Source organism: Malania oleifera, chromosome 8, assembly GCF_029873635.1.
Source record: "Malania oleifera isolate guangnan ecotype guangnan chromosome 8, ASM2987363v1, whole genome shotgun sequence".
In the NCBI taxonomy this organism is placed as follows: Eukaryota; Viridiplantae; Streptophyta; class Magnoliopsida; order Santalales; family Ximeniaceae; genus Malania; species Malania oleifera.
The window spans coordinates 96,649,775-96,663,377 of NC_080424.1; positions in this window are offsets into that span (position 1 = coordinate 96,649,775).

Here is a 13,603-nt window from a genome sequence, read left to right on the forward strand (position 1 = left end):
TTCTGGAACAATTCTTATGGGTAATGATGCTTCTTGCAAGATCATTGGCATAGGAAATGTAAAGATAAAAATGTTTGATGGTGCTATAAGAACATTGTGTAATGTAAGACATATACCTGAGTTGAGAAAGAGTTTGATATCTCTTGACACTTTGGATTGTAATGGCTACAATTACAAGTTCAAAGGTGGAATCTTGACGGTATGGAAAGGTAATCTGATTGCGATGAAAGGGTAGAAACTAGATGGGAATATTTACACGTTGCTGGGAACTATCGTTGTAGGTCGAGTTGCAACCATGGATGCTGAATTAGATGAGACCGTCTTGTGGCATATGCATCTTGGGCATATAGGAGAACATGTCATGAAAGAACTACACAAGAAAAAATGGTTGAAAGTTTTAAAAACGTGTCAGTTGGAATTTTGCAAATTTTGTGTTCCTGGGAAATAGAACAGGGCAAAATTCAGTTCAGCTACTCACATGATGAAATGAATTCTTGATTATGTACATTCAGATGTTTGCGGCCCAATTAGAGTTGCATCAAAGGGTAGACATGTGTATTATATGAGTTTCATTGATGATTACTCACGGAAGGTTTAGGTTTACTTCATGCGTCACAAATCTAGTACGTTTGCCAAGTTTAAGATTTGGAAGGCTGAATGGAAAACCTGACAGGGAAGAGAATCAAACACTTAAGGTTGGACAATGGGATTAAGTACACTGATTCTCGATTTATGGAGTTTTGTGCGGAGCAGGGTATCAAGAAATATTTTACAGTTCGCCGGACACCTCAGCAAAATGGTGTGGCAGAATGGAAGAACCAGACTCTTGCTGATAGGGCTCAGTGTCTCAAATTGAATGCAGGGCTACCGAAGAAGTTCTGGGCCGAGGCAGTTAGCATGACTTGTTTTCTGGTTAACCGATCACCAAGGGCATCACTAGCTGATAAAGTGGCAAAAGAGGTTTGGACAGAAAATGCAGTAGACTACTATGAATTAAAGGTATTTAGGTGTCCAGCCTATGTCTATGTGTCTAGTGAGGAGAGGTCTATTTTGACCCAAAGTCTTGTCATTGCATCTTCTTAGGATATCCAGAGGGTGTGAAGGGATATATGTTGTGGGACCCAGTGGCAAACAAGGTGGTGATTAGTAGAAATGTAGTCTTTGATGAGAAGACTATGATGAAGCGTGCTTAAGAGTTTGATGAATAGAAATAGGAACCAGAAAGCTGGGGCAGTGATGAACATATCGTGCAGGTGGAGTTGGAAGCTCAGGGCAACGGAAATGATCATGGTCCTGTGGTTGCAAGGAGCTCTAGTTTGGAAAGCCAGCAAGTCGACGATATTCCATTAAGAAGATCCAGACGCACTATTCGGCCTCCGCCAAGGTATGGGTTTGAAGAGTTAGTGTCTTATGCTTTTCTTACTAGTTGCAACAATCCAAGTGCATTTCAAGAGGCAGTACACAACCAGGAGGAAAATAGATGGATGGGAGCAATGATTAAGGAAATGGAGTCACTATATAAAAATCAAACTTGGGAGTTGGTGGAGCTTTCATATGGAAAGAGACCGATTGGGTGCAAATGGGTGTACAGGAAGAAGGAGGCAATATCAGAAAAGGAAGGTGAGAAGATCAATGCACGGTTGGTGGCAAAAGGATACTCACAGAAAAAGGGGATAGATTATGATGAGATTTTTTCTCTAGTGGTCTGACATACTTCTACCAGAGTTATGTTGAGGTTGGTAGCTTATTATGATCTTCATTTGGAACAAATGGATGTGAAGACGACTTTTCTTCACGGTGACTTGGAGGAACAAATCTACATGGTACATCTAGAGGGATTCATTGAACTAGGAAAAGAAAATTTTGTTAGCCAGTTGAAGAAATCTCTTTATGGGCTAAAACAGTCTCCAAGGCAATGGTATAAACGGTTTGATTCATACATGATGAAGATTGGCTACAAACGGTGTGAGTATAATTGTATGTGAATAAACTTGATGATGACTCACTTATTTTCTTGTTATTGTATGTCGATAATATGTTGATAGCTACAAGGGATTTAACTGAGGTGAATCAATTAAAGGACCTATTACATAAAGAATTTGACATGAAGGATCTTAGTTCAGACAAGAAAATACTTGGGATGGAGATTCGTCGAGATAGGACTGCAGGGAGATTATGGTTATCTCAGGGTGGTTATGTGCAAAAGGTGTTGGAGAGGTTTAGCATGGCTGATGCAAGACCGGTGTGTACACCTCTAGCGAATCATTTCAAGTTGTCTACTACAAATTTCCTAAGTTAATGATGAAATTTGGGACATGTCAAAGGTCCTCTATGCTAGTATTGTGGGGAGTTTAATGTATGTCATGGTATGTACGAGGCCAGATTTGGCTCATGCGGTAAGCGTGGTGAGCAAGTTCCTCTCTAATCTAGGAAGACAGCATTGGGAAGCCGTCAAATGGATAGTTAGATACTTGCGGGGTACATCGAGATATAACATAATGTTCGGCAAGCAATAGGTTTGTCCTTCAGTTATGGAGTTTGTTGATGCAGATTATGCTGGAGATATAGATGACAAAAGGTCTACAACTGGATATGTGTTTACCCTTGTAGGAGGACTGGTATGTTGGAGATCCATGGTACAGTCTCTGGTTGCATTGTTCGTGACTGAGGCGGAGTATATGGCAGTTGCTGAAGCTACAAAGGAGGCCTTATGACTTACTGGTTTAGTCAGAGAGCTGGAGTTACAGCAAGATGGTGTGGTGTTGCATTGTGATAGTCAAAGTGTCATTTACTTGGCAAAGAATCAGGTATACCATGCTAGGACCAAGCACATTGATGTGAGGTTCCACAGAGTACGTGAATTGATTACTTCAAGTGAACTTATGTTGGAGAAAGTTCATACATCTGATAATGTAGCAGATATTCTGACCAAATCAGTTACTTCAGAAAATTTCAATCCCTTCTATCACTTGGAGACATGGAGTAAGTTCAAGCATTTCTTGAACTTACTCCATGTCTCCAAGTGATAGAAGGGAGACATACCCAACCAAGCGTTTTTAAGTTCAAAGTGAAGTTGTTCATGTTTTTGAGGTTCTCCTAAGGGGCATATAATTGCCAAGGTGGAGATTATTATTTATGGATCTTATACTTCTGTTTTGATAAGTAAAGAAGGAAGGAGGAAAAACATTAAGGGGCAGCACAGTAGGACTCGTGGACGAATGCCTTGTATTCGTCGATGAGGTGATAGCAGAGGTTCGTCGACGAAGGCTTTGAAGCTCATTGACGAATAATTACAGAGAACAAGAAATTTCATACTTCTAACATCGTCGATGAGGGCCCTATATTCATCGATGAAAGTTGTTCTTGAGCTCGTTGACGAAGCCCTGTGTTCGTTGACGAGAGGTGCCTGGGTTGCGGCAGTTTTCTGAATTTTGAATTTTTGAACGTTGAGTGGTTGGGCAAACAAGGGGAAACCTCTGAGGAACCTCTATATATGTCATCTAGGCATATTTTGAGAGTTTGAGAGATCATTAGAGAAGTGTATTGTGTACATTTTGATTTGCTTAGTGAAATTTGTGTGCCATTACTTCCGTGGACGTAGGCTTTGCCGAACCACATAAATATTTGTGTTGATCTTATTCTGGTTGTGTGTGTTATTTACATTCACTTGTTGTTGTTTATTCCACTGTGCATCTTCATTATACGATCCATATCACAACATCAGACCACGCCCAAATGAAGCCATACTTCAGGGCCCAGAAGCTGGCAATGTGGACAGGGCCAAATCGATAACACTAGGGTGGGGCACTACTTACAGAGTCCATGATTGAATTTTGGTTTTGGGCTGGGCTTGGATATGCAATGTGCATGTCGGCCCAAGATGGGAGAGTTTTTTCCCGTTTTATCTTTAATTTTAAATAATATATTAAATAATATCCTATTTGGGAAAATATTTCCCAGAATGATGCTCACGTAATCTCGTTGCTTGTTCCAGCGAGATTTGCCTGGGAAATGAAATGGCCGATCGGTGTGTGACGTGTGGCAAATCTCGCTGCTTGGTCCAACGAGATTTTCCTTGACTCCTTTCAACTCCTCCTTTCTTGTTTGCTTCACTCGTGAACGCACGGTGCAGAGTGAGCATAGATTCTGGCATGGAGGAGGACGGCAGCAGTAGGAGGCTAGCAGGTGGTCGTTGGTCATGGCAAGTGACCGTTTTGCAGGTGACCATTCGAGCTCGAGTAAGCTATAAAACTCGAAGAAATGGGGTATGTTTTTTTACCCAAAATATTTTTTATTTTCATTGATTCTTCTTATTAACTTGCAGTACCTATTGAAGAGTTGTTATTATAGATTCACAATTTACTATTTTGCTTTCGATTTGTTGTTTGGAAGCTGCATCTGGAACTCCCATCTAAAGTAAGACTTTTATTTCATTATTTGTATTTTATTAAATTAAAATTGTTATATATTGATTTATTATATATTGTTGATAATAAGCAATATAAAAATTATTTTTAACTTGTGTACAAATTAAAAATTTTTTTTACTTATAATAAGCAATATAAGACTTTTCCAGAGTTTACCTTTTGTAATTTGCCCTTCTTTTTCCCGAAGCAAGCATTCTATGATGATGATTTCTGTAACTTGTGATGATGATTTCTGTAACTTATTCCTGTAGCAAGCATTCTGTGATGATTTTTGTATAACTTCTATGTTTGCTCATGTAAGTTGACTTTTCCCAAATTGATTGGATGTGAAGTTGAGATTGATTAATACTAAATAGTGGTGACATAGTGGAGGAATTATAATTATTAGCATGAAATAAGTAATATAAAAATTAAAAATATTTTGTATAGTTTAGCATAATTATTGCATAATTTGCATTCAATCAAGCAGAGTCATAAGCATAAATCTATAACAAATATATATATATATATATATATATATATATATATATATATATAAAACCTAGCTGCTCTTAATAAATTTAAATAAAAAAATAAATAACTATTTGAAAAACTAATTCTTAAATAAATTGATTAATAAATATCAGTTAATAATTTTAAACAAGTATACTTATAAATGTATACAAATATTATAGAATGTTGGTTCAACAACAAAGGAAAATTATAATTTAAGTTTTGTAACAACAAATGATAAATTTATAATTTAATTTTTTTACATTAATGATAAATTAATTATATTTTAAGAATTAATTAACCAGAACATGACCTTGTAAGTTGTAAGGTGGATATGTATATCAAATTTTGAGTTCCAATACTTACTTGATATTATTCATATTATAGAATAATAGTTTAACAATAAATAAACAACTCAAAGTGCATGGCTGAATATGGGCAATGGGAGTCACTAGTCAACAATATTATTCATACGTTATAAATATACACTAATAACAAGATTATTTTTAATTAAAATTGTTCAATAACCATTATTTCAGTAGCCACAATGGCCCGAATCTACTTACACATATGACAGAGAATGAACAAGATCCTGCAGGTCATCTGTAGAAAAACCAACCTCATCTAACAACACATGGTAATGTGTGGGCATTGTGGTCCCCTGCAAATTAAAGCAAACTGTAAAATAATTTCAATTGGCATATAAGGTTGAAAGACGTAAATAATTCTAATTATCCCACCTTAATAACATGTGAAAATGTAACTGGGATTCTGGATTGTTAAATAGTCAATTTAAAAATTTGTTTATATCTCCCAACCCACAGGACGCCAGAAGACGGAAGAAAAAAGAAATAACGGTGTTTTAGCTAGGCACTACTTCACATTTGAAAACATGGTATCTACAACTACAGCATTCCTTTTGGACTATAGCAGAGTCCTCCCGAGTACATCTCATGTGGAGACGACCTAGTTGATCTCACAGATAAAATATGGAAGGAATTGATTTTAGTATTAATTAGAACCAATCCAACCAGTAGGTTAATATGAGAGGGGAAAATAAATGAAAACTGACGAGATAGAACCAATCCATTCCAGCATGTGTGCTTATTAGGAGGAACATTATCTGGACAACCACCAGCTTGGAAGAACTTAGTGTGATGATTATTCTGAGTTACAATTACCACAAATTTGGGACACCACTTCTTATCAAGGAACTTACATGGCTACACATATGAAACTTTGTTAAAAAAATTTATGATCACAGATCTATTTAAAATTAATCTAAGAAAATAGTAGTGGTAACAAGTGTTAAAAATGACTTTGATAAGCACAAACACCTTTATAATTTGATCCAACTCAATGTTCAAAACCTGGTTGAATTAGGATTTGCTAATCCCATCCCTTAATCAAACAATTAATTAACTAATGAGTGAAGATTAATCTAAGATAAATGAAGAAAATTGTAAAGATTAGGAAAATTAAAATGATTAAAATAATTAGGAAAAATAATAAATAAAATAATTAAATAAACAAATAAAAGGAATAGTAAAAAAAATTTTAAATTAAATTAATTTAAAATTATTTATTAGTAATTAATTAATTCAACATTAATAAATTGAATTAATTAAGTTAAGTAAAATGGTGGTTATATATATATATATATATATATATATATATATATATATATATAAGTATATAATATAATATGATGTTATGTTAATGAATAAAGTAAATAAATAAATAAATAATTATTATGAATTAATTAATTAATTAAGTATTAATAAATCTGATTTATTAAATAAATAATATGATATATATATAATGTTTAAAGTATATATGTATGTATGTATATATATATATATATATAAGATTTAATAATAATATATTTTATTTATATAGGAAGTGGATCTTCAGGAAATTAGACTCCGCGTGCTCTCTTTCTCTCCATGTACTCTTCGTCTCTCCTCCGTCTTTCTCCTCTCTCTCCTTAATTTCTCAGCGGATATTCGGCCGATCGGGAAACAGAAGGTACCGTTGGGTTCCTAACTCCGCCGCCGACATTTCTATTGGAGCGGATTTGTCGTGGGAGCAACGTAGGCACCATTCCTAGGGTAAGATAAATTTTCCCTATTTCTTCAATTTCTCTTTAAATTATCTGTTAAATCGATGATCAGACACCACTACGTAATCCTAGTTGCGATTGTCGCCATTTTGGCGTGAGTAAATTTTCAATTAGGATTTTCTAGGCTCCACTCCAAAGCGCAAGTGGGATTTGAGAAATTAGATAAATTGGTTATATTTGAGGGTATAATTATTTGTTTGAAATTTATAAGCTTAGAAAATATTAAAATAATATTTTATTTAGGGTTGATTTAATAGAAATAAGATTTTTGATTTAGAATTCGGGTGAGTGCCGCAGGTATTTTTCAGGGTTCCATTGGCGTAGTTTAAGAAACCACGTAAGGGGAAAAATATATATTAAATCAGAATTTTTACGAATTTAATGGAAAATGAATTGTGTTATATATACGTGTATATGTTTTGGTATAAGTTTAAAATGCCAACCATTTAAATTATGTTTTCTGAGCTTAGGGCTATTTATTAGATACGTATATGCGAAAATGAACTGATGAAAGTGAAAAATATTTTCAGAATAATTATGTAAGAAATGAAAGGTATTTTCAGTATATAAACGTTAAATGTTGGTTAGCTTATTTTACAGGCAATGTATGAATTTTATTACTAAATTGTGTGGCATGAGTAAATGTAAGTTCTGTGCAAATATATGTTAAATGTATGAGATCAGGCTAGGTAAGTAATGCATTAAGAATGAAATATGATATGAACTATGCTGCCTGTGTATGTTAATGCAACCATGTAATGTCAGACAGCTGAAAAGAGCCGTGTTAGTATATTCTAGCGCATTTCTATGTGGACTAACTTATGACAACTAAAAGGAACTGTGTTAGCAGATTCTAGCGCATTTTATGTGGACTAACTGATAACGGCTAAAGAACAGCTATAGTACAAGTGAATGAAATGAAAATGGAATGAAATGACAATGGAATGAAATGTGAAATGTGAACGATGTAAATGAGAAAGAATCACTTAAAGTGACATGAAATGAAATGTTAAAACTATGAACATGAATGGATGTGAATGGTTGAATAATGACAGAAAGAATAATGTATTATGATATTATCAGTATTTATGTTAGTAGAACATGTTACGATTAGGCGGGGTAAACTCTTCACCCAAGGGCTTGCTGAGAAATACGAGTGCTCTAGTTGTATCAAATGTAGCAGTAGCTGCATAATGCGTTAGAGCAGAGGGAACCTATTTGTATAGGCTGATAGATTTCCCTATCTTTGGGGGCCTTCGCTAGTAAACCATTGTTTGAGCTGTGTGAGTACAAGATTAATCTATCACTTGAGGGCTTACTGAGTGAGGTGAGTGTCCTGATATGCTTCAGTTGTAACCTTTGGGTTGCCTAAAGTATCATAACAGAGGGGTACTACTTGTATGAGCGGGTAATCACCCATATCCTTAAATAATCTCATTGGTAAAATATCTTGCGTGTGATTGCTTAGGTTCAAGGAAATGACTTCGGAATAAATGTTAATGATTTGAAAATGTTATTAATATGTTATTTATAAATCTCATGTTGGACACATACCGTTTTAATATATTGTTTCTTCCCTTACTAAGATGTGTCTCACTCGAATATAAATTTATATTTTTTAGGACCTCTACGGGATCGAGCTTAGAGAGCTCGATCGCTTTTGTAGCATTTTTGGGATTAAGAAAAGGGTATATATTTTAATGATATTTTGGGATGTATAAGCTTATGTTTTTTAATGTTTTATGTATTGAAGTCTTCAGATGGATGAATAGTTGTGAATACTAGTGTTTGTGGATTATGTTTTGGAGACATGTATATATGTGAGTACAGGTGGTGAATAATGAATTTGGATTATGGATAGGAATAGTAAACTCTAGTATTATATAATTGAAGATCATAGTTATGTTTTTCGCTGTGTATTTGTTATGGTTTATCAGGTTTATATCAAGTTTAACGCACCGGACCGGGTTTAAGGGATCATGGCATTACAGATGGTATTAGAGTAATGTCGAACCGAAAGTGTGATTAATTTCACATCGCTTGGATATGGAAATATTAGAGTATTAGGTTAGGAATGATTTATACGAGAGTATAAGATTGAGTTGCGATAAGGATAGGGATGTGTAGATTAAGATACCGTTAGGAATTTTGAGCCGTGTTTCGTAAGCTTGGAGGCAGAAATCCCTTGATGATCTTCTGTGTTTTTTTGAAGAAGTAGTTAGTTTCAGAAAATCATGGTAAATCCATCAATGGTGATGTTTTTGAGTAGAGAAATTAGAACTTGGGATTTGAACTCGAAAGTTAGGTTGGTTGATTTAGGGGAAAATTTTTGTTTGAAAGAGAATAATTTAGGTGATGTGATTTAAGGTTCGTGGTCAATTTGGGTGTTTGATATTTAAATTGGAGTATATGAAAATGTGTGGTATGAGGTTATGGTATCGGGGAAACTAGCAAGTACCTCTAGGTAGAGGTGGACCAGCACGAGTATACTTGTTGATCCCGACTGAGGCAGATGTTGTCAAGGCCGAATGTATGAGTTTATTATTAAAGAAATAATGATTTAATTTGTCTATGGATGATTGAGAAGTTTATATGATGATTTCATTTCATTGTGGATAATGTAGCTATTCATTGGATAGATATTGAAATATGTGAGATGTGTTGAATTATGAATGAGGAAATGATTGATTAGTAAAGTGATTTTGAGGACGAAATTTTGTAAAGGAGGGGAGAATGTAAAGACTCAGAAATTTAAAATGATTAAAATAATTAGGAAAAATAATAAATAAACAAGTAAAAGGAATAGTAAAAAAAATAAAAATTAAATTAAATTAAAATTATTTATTAGTAATTAATTAATCAATTAAAAATTATTAAAATGAATTAATTAAGTTAAGTAAAATGGTGGTTATATATATATATATATAAGTATATAATATAATATGATGTTATGTTAATGAATAAAGTAAAAAATAAAAAAATAAAAAAAAAATTATTATGAATTAATTAATTAATTAAGTATTAATAAATCTAATTTATTAAATAAATAATATGATATATATATATATATATAAAAGATTTAATTTTAATATAATAATATATTTTATTTATGTAGGAAGTGGATCTTCTTGAGAAGATTTCTTCCTTAGGAAATCAGACATTCGTCTTTCTCCTCTCCCTCCTCAATTTCTCGGCGGATATTCGGCTGATCAGGAAATGGAAGGTTCCGTTGGGTTCCTAACTCCGCCACCGACATTTCTACTAGAGCAAATTTGTCATGGGAGCGACATAAGTACCATTCCTGGGGTAAGATAAATTTTTCTTCTTTCTTAAATTTCTCTTTAAATATGCCGTAAAATCGACGATCAGGCACCACTACGTGGTCCTAGTTGTGATTGTCGTCATTTTGATGTGAGTAAATTTTCAATTTGGGTTTTTTAAATCCCACTCCAAAGCGAGAGTGAGATTTGAGAAATTAGGTAAATTGGTTATATTTGAGAGTATAATTATTTGTTTGAAATTTATGGGCCTAGAAAATATTAAAATAATATTTTATTTAGGGTTGATTTAATGAAATTAGGATTTTTGATTCAGGGTCCAAGTGAGCGCCGTAGGTATTTTTCGAGGTCCTTGTTGGCATAATTTAAGAAATCAGGTAAGGGAAAAAATATATATTAAACCAGAATTTTTATGAATTTAATGAAAAATGAATTGTGTTATATATATGTGTATATGTTTCGGTATAGATTTAAAATGTCAACTGTTTAAATTATGTTTTTTGAGCTTAGGGTTGTTTATTAGATACGTATATGCGAAAATGAACTGATGAAAGTGAAATATATTTCAAGATAATTATGTAAGAAATGGAAGGTACTTTTAGTATATAAACGTTAAATGTTGGTTAGCTTATTTTACAGGTAATATATGAATTTTATTATTAAATTGTGTGGCATGAGTGAATGTAAGTTTTGTGCAAATATATGTTAAAAGTATAAGATGCAGGCTAGGTAAGTAATGCATTGAAAATGAAATATGATATGAACTATGCTGCTTGTGAATGTTAATGCAATCATGTAAATGTAAGATAGTTGAAAAGAGCCGTGTTAGCAGATTCTAGGGCATTTCTGTGTAGACTAACTGATGATAGTTAAAAGGAACAGTGTTAGCAGATTCTAGCGCATTTCTATATGGACTAACTGATGACGGATAAAGAGTAGCTGTAGTACGAGTGAATGAAATGAAAATAAAATGAAATGACAATGAAATGAAAATGAAATGAAATGTGAAATGTGAACGATGTAAATGGGAAAAAGTCACTTAAAGTGAAATAAAATGAAATGTTAAAGTTATGAACATGAACAGATATGAATGGTTGAATAATGACAAAAAAGAATAATATATTATGATATTATCAGTATTTATGTTAGTAGAACATGTTACGATTGGGCGGGGCAAACTGTTCGCCCAAGGCCTTACTGAGAAAGGCAAGTGCGCTAGTTGTATCAGATGTAGTAGTAACTGCATAACGCACTAGGGTACAGGGAACCTACTTGTATGAGCTGATGGATTTTCCTATCCTTGGGGCCTTCGCTAATAAACCTTTGTTTGAACTGTGTGAGTATGAGATTAATCTATCACTTGAGGGCTTACTGAGTAAGGTGAGTGCCCTGATATGCTTCTCTTGTGACCTTTGGGTTGCCTAAAGTATCAGAGCAGAGGGGTACTACTTGTATAAACGGGTAATCACCCCTATCCTTAGGTAATCTCATTGGTAAAATATCTTACGTGTGATTGCTTAGGTTCAAGGAAATGATTTCAGAATAAATGTTAATGATTTGCCAATGTTATTAATATGTTATTTATAAACCTCATGTTGGTCACACGTTGTTTTAATGTATTGTTTCTTTCCTTACTGAGATGTGTCTCATCTAAATATGAATTTATATTTTTCAGGACCTCCATGGGATCGAGCTTAGAGAGCTCGGTAGCTTTTGTAGCATTTTTTGGGATTAAGAAAAATGGTATATATTTTAATGATATTTTGGGATGTATAAGCTTATGTTTTATATTTTACGTTTTATATATTGAAGTTTTCAGATAGATAAATAGTTGTGAATATTGGTATTTGTGGATTATGTTTTGGAGACATGTATATATGTGATTACAGGTGGTGAATAGTTAATTTGAATTATGGATAAGAATAGTAAACTCTGATATTATATAATTGAGGATCATAGTTATGTTTTCCGCTGCGTATTTGTTATGGTTTATCAAGTTTTTATCAAGTTTAACGCACCAGACCGGATTTAAGGGTTTGGGGCGTTACAAAAATAATTGATAAGCAAATCATCCTTTTAATGCTTGATAACATTAATACTTTGGATCCAAATGATATGAATCTTGATATTATCAAGTATTAAAAGCCATATTTTTGTTTTTATTTAGGTGAATGATTCAAGCAACAAAAGAATCCATCCATTTATTGATCAAAGCTGATGATCTCCAATAGTACACTTTAATTATTAACTAATTATATCTTCAAAAGAAAGAAGAAGAAGAAGAAGAAGAAGGGAAATGATAGTTAGAAAAGAAGCATGTAATGACTGCTACGTGACTCATTCATATTGAAGGTTGGTCATTATACTTGAATAAGGATCAACCAATGCAAAATATATTAAAGCAAAAGAATCCATCCATCTATTGCCTCCTACTGTTACAAGCTCACATTTTAAAATTTTCATTAAGACATTATTTGACAAATAAATAATGCTTGCATGAAAGCAAATGTTGTTGATAACGAATATGAAACTACTAAATTTGTTATTTCCTTTACTAGTGATGCATACTTTAAAAATCATTAGGCGATGATTAGTATTCTCGTTTCATATGTTTCCTAATAGAGATTGATTTTCTCATATGAATCAAGCTTTAGTGGGATTGCATTGATAGACAATAATATAGTTTGTAAAATTGTTGGAATTGAAATAGTACGAATAAAAATGCATCATGATGTTGTGACAACTCTCATCGCAGTATGAAATATTCCATATTTGAAGTAGAATCTTGTTTTATCTTTGGAGTCTCTGAATCCAAAAGTACAAGTACTCTACTAAAAGTGGAGTTATGAAGGTCAACAAAGGTGCCCTTGTTACTCTAAAAGCAAAAAAATCACCTCCTATTTTATAAGTGACATTTGATTGTATTTAAATAAGTGTTATTATTAGTTTTAAATATAATTTAAATTAGAATTATTAAGATTTTTAATTAATAAATTCAATAATAATTATTTTTAATTAAAAATAATATTGTTATTAGTATACATTTATAATGTATGACTGTTATATTAATTTATGATAAAAATAATATTTTTAATTAAATTAAAAATTTTAATTTATTATATGTGAAAATTTAAATTAATAAATGATTCTTCACTCAAAAAATTTAATTTGTTATTATTATTATTATAAATATATAAAAAAGAAGAATGCAAAGAATTGAAACAATTCATGTTACAAATTGTAGTTAAAAAGATTTTTGAAAATGACATACTTTAAATTATTAA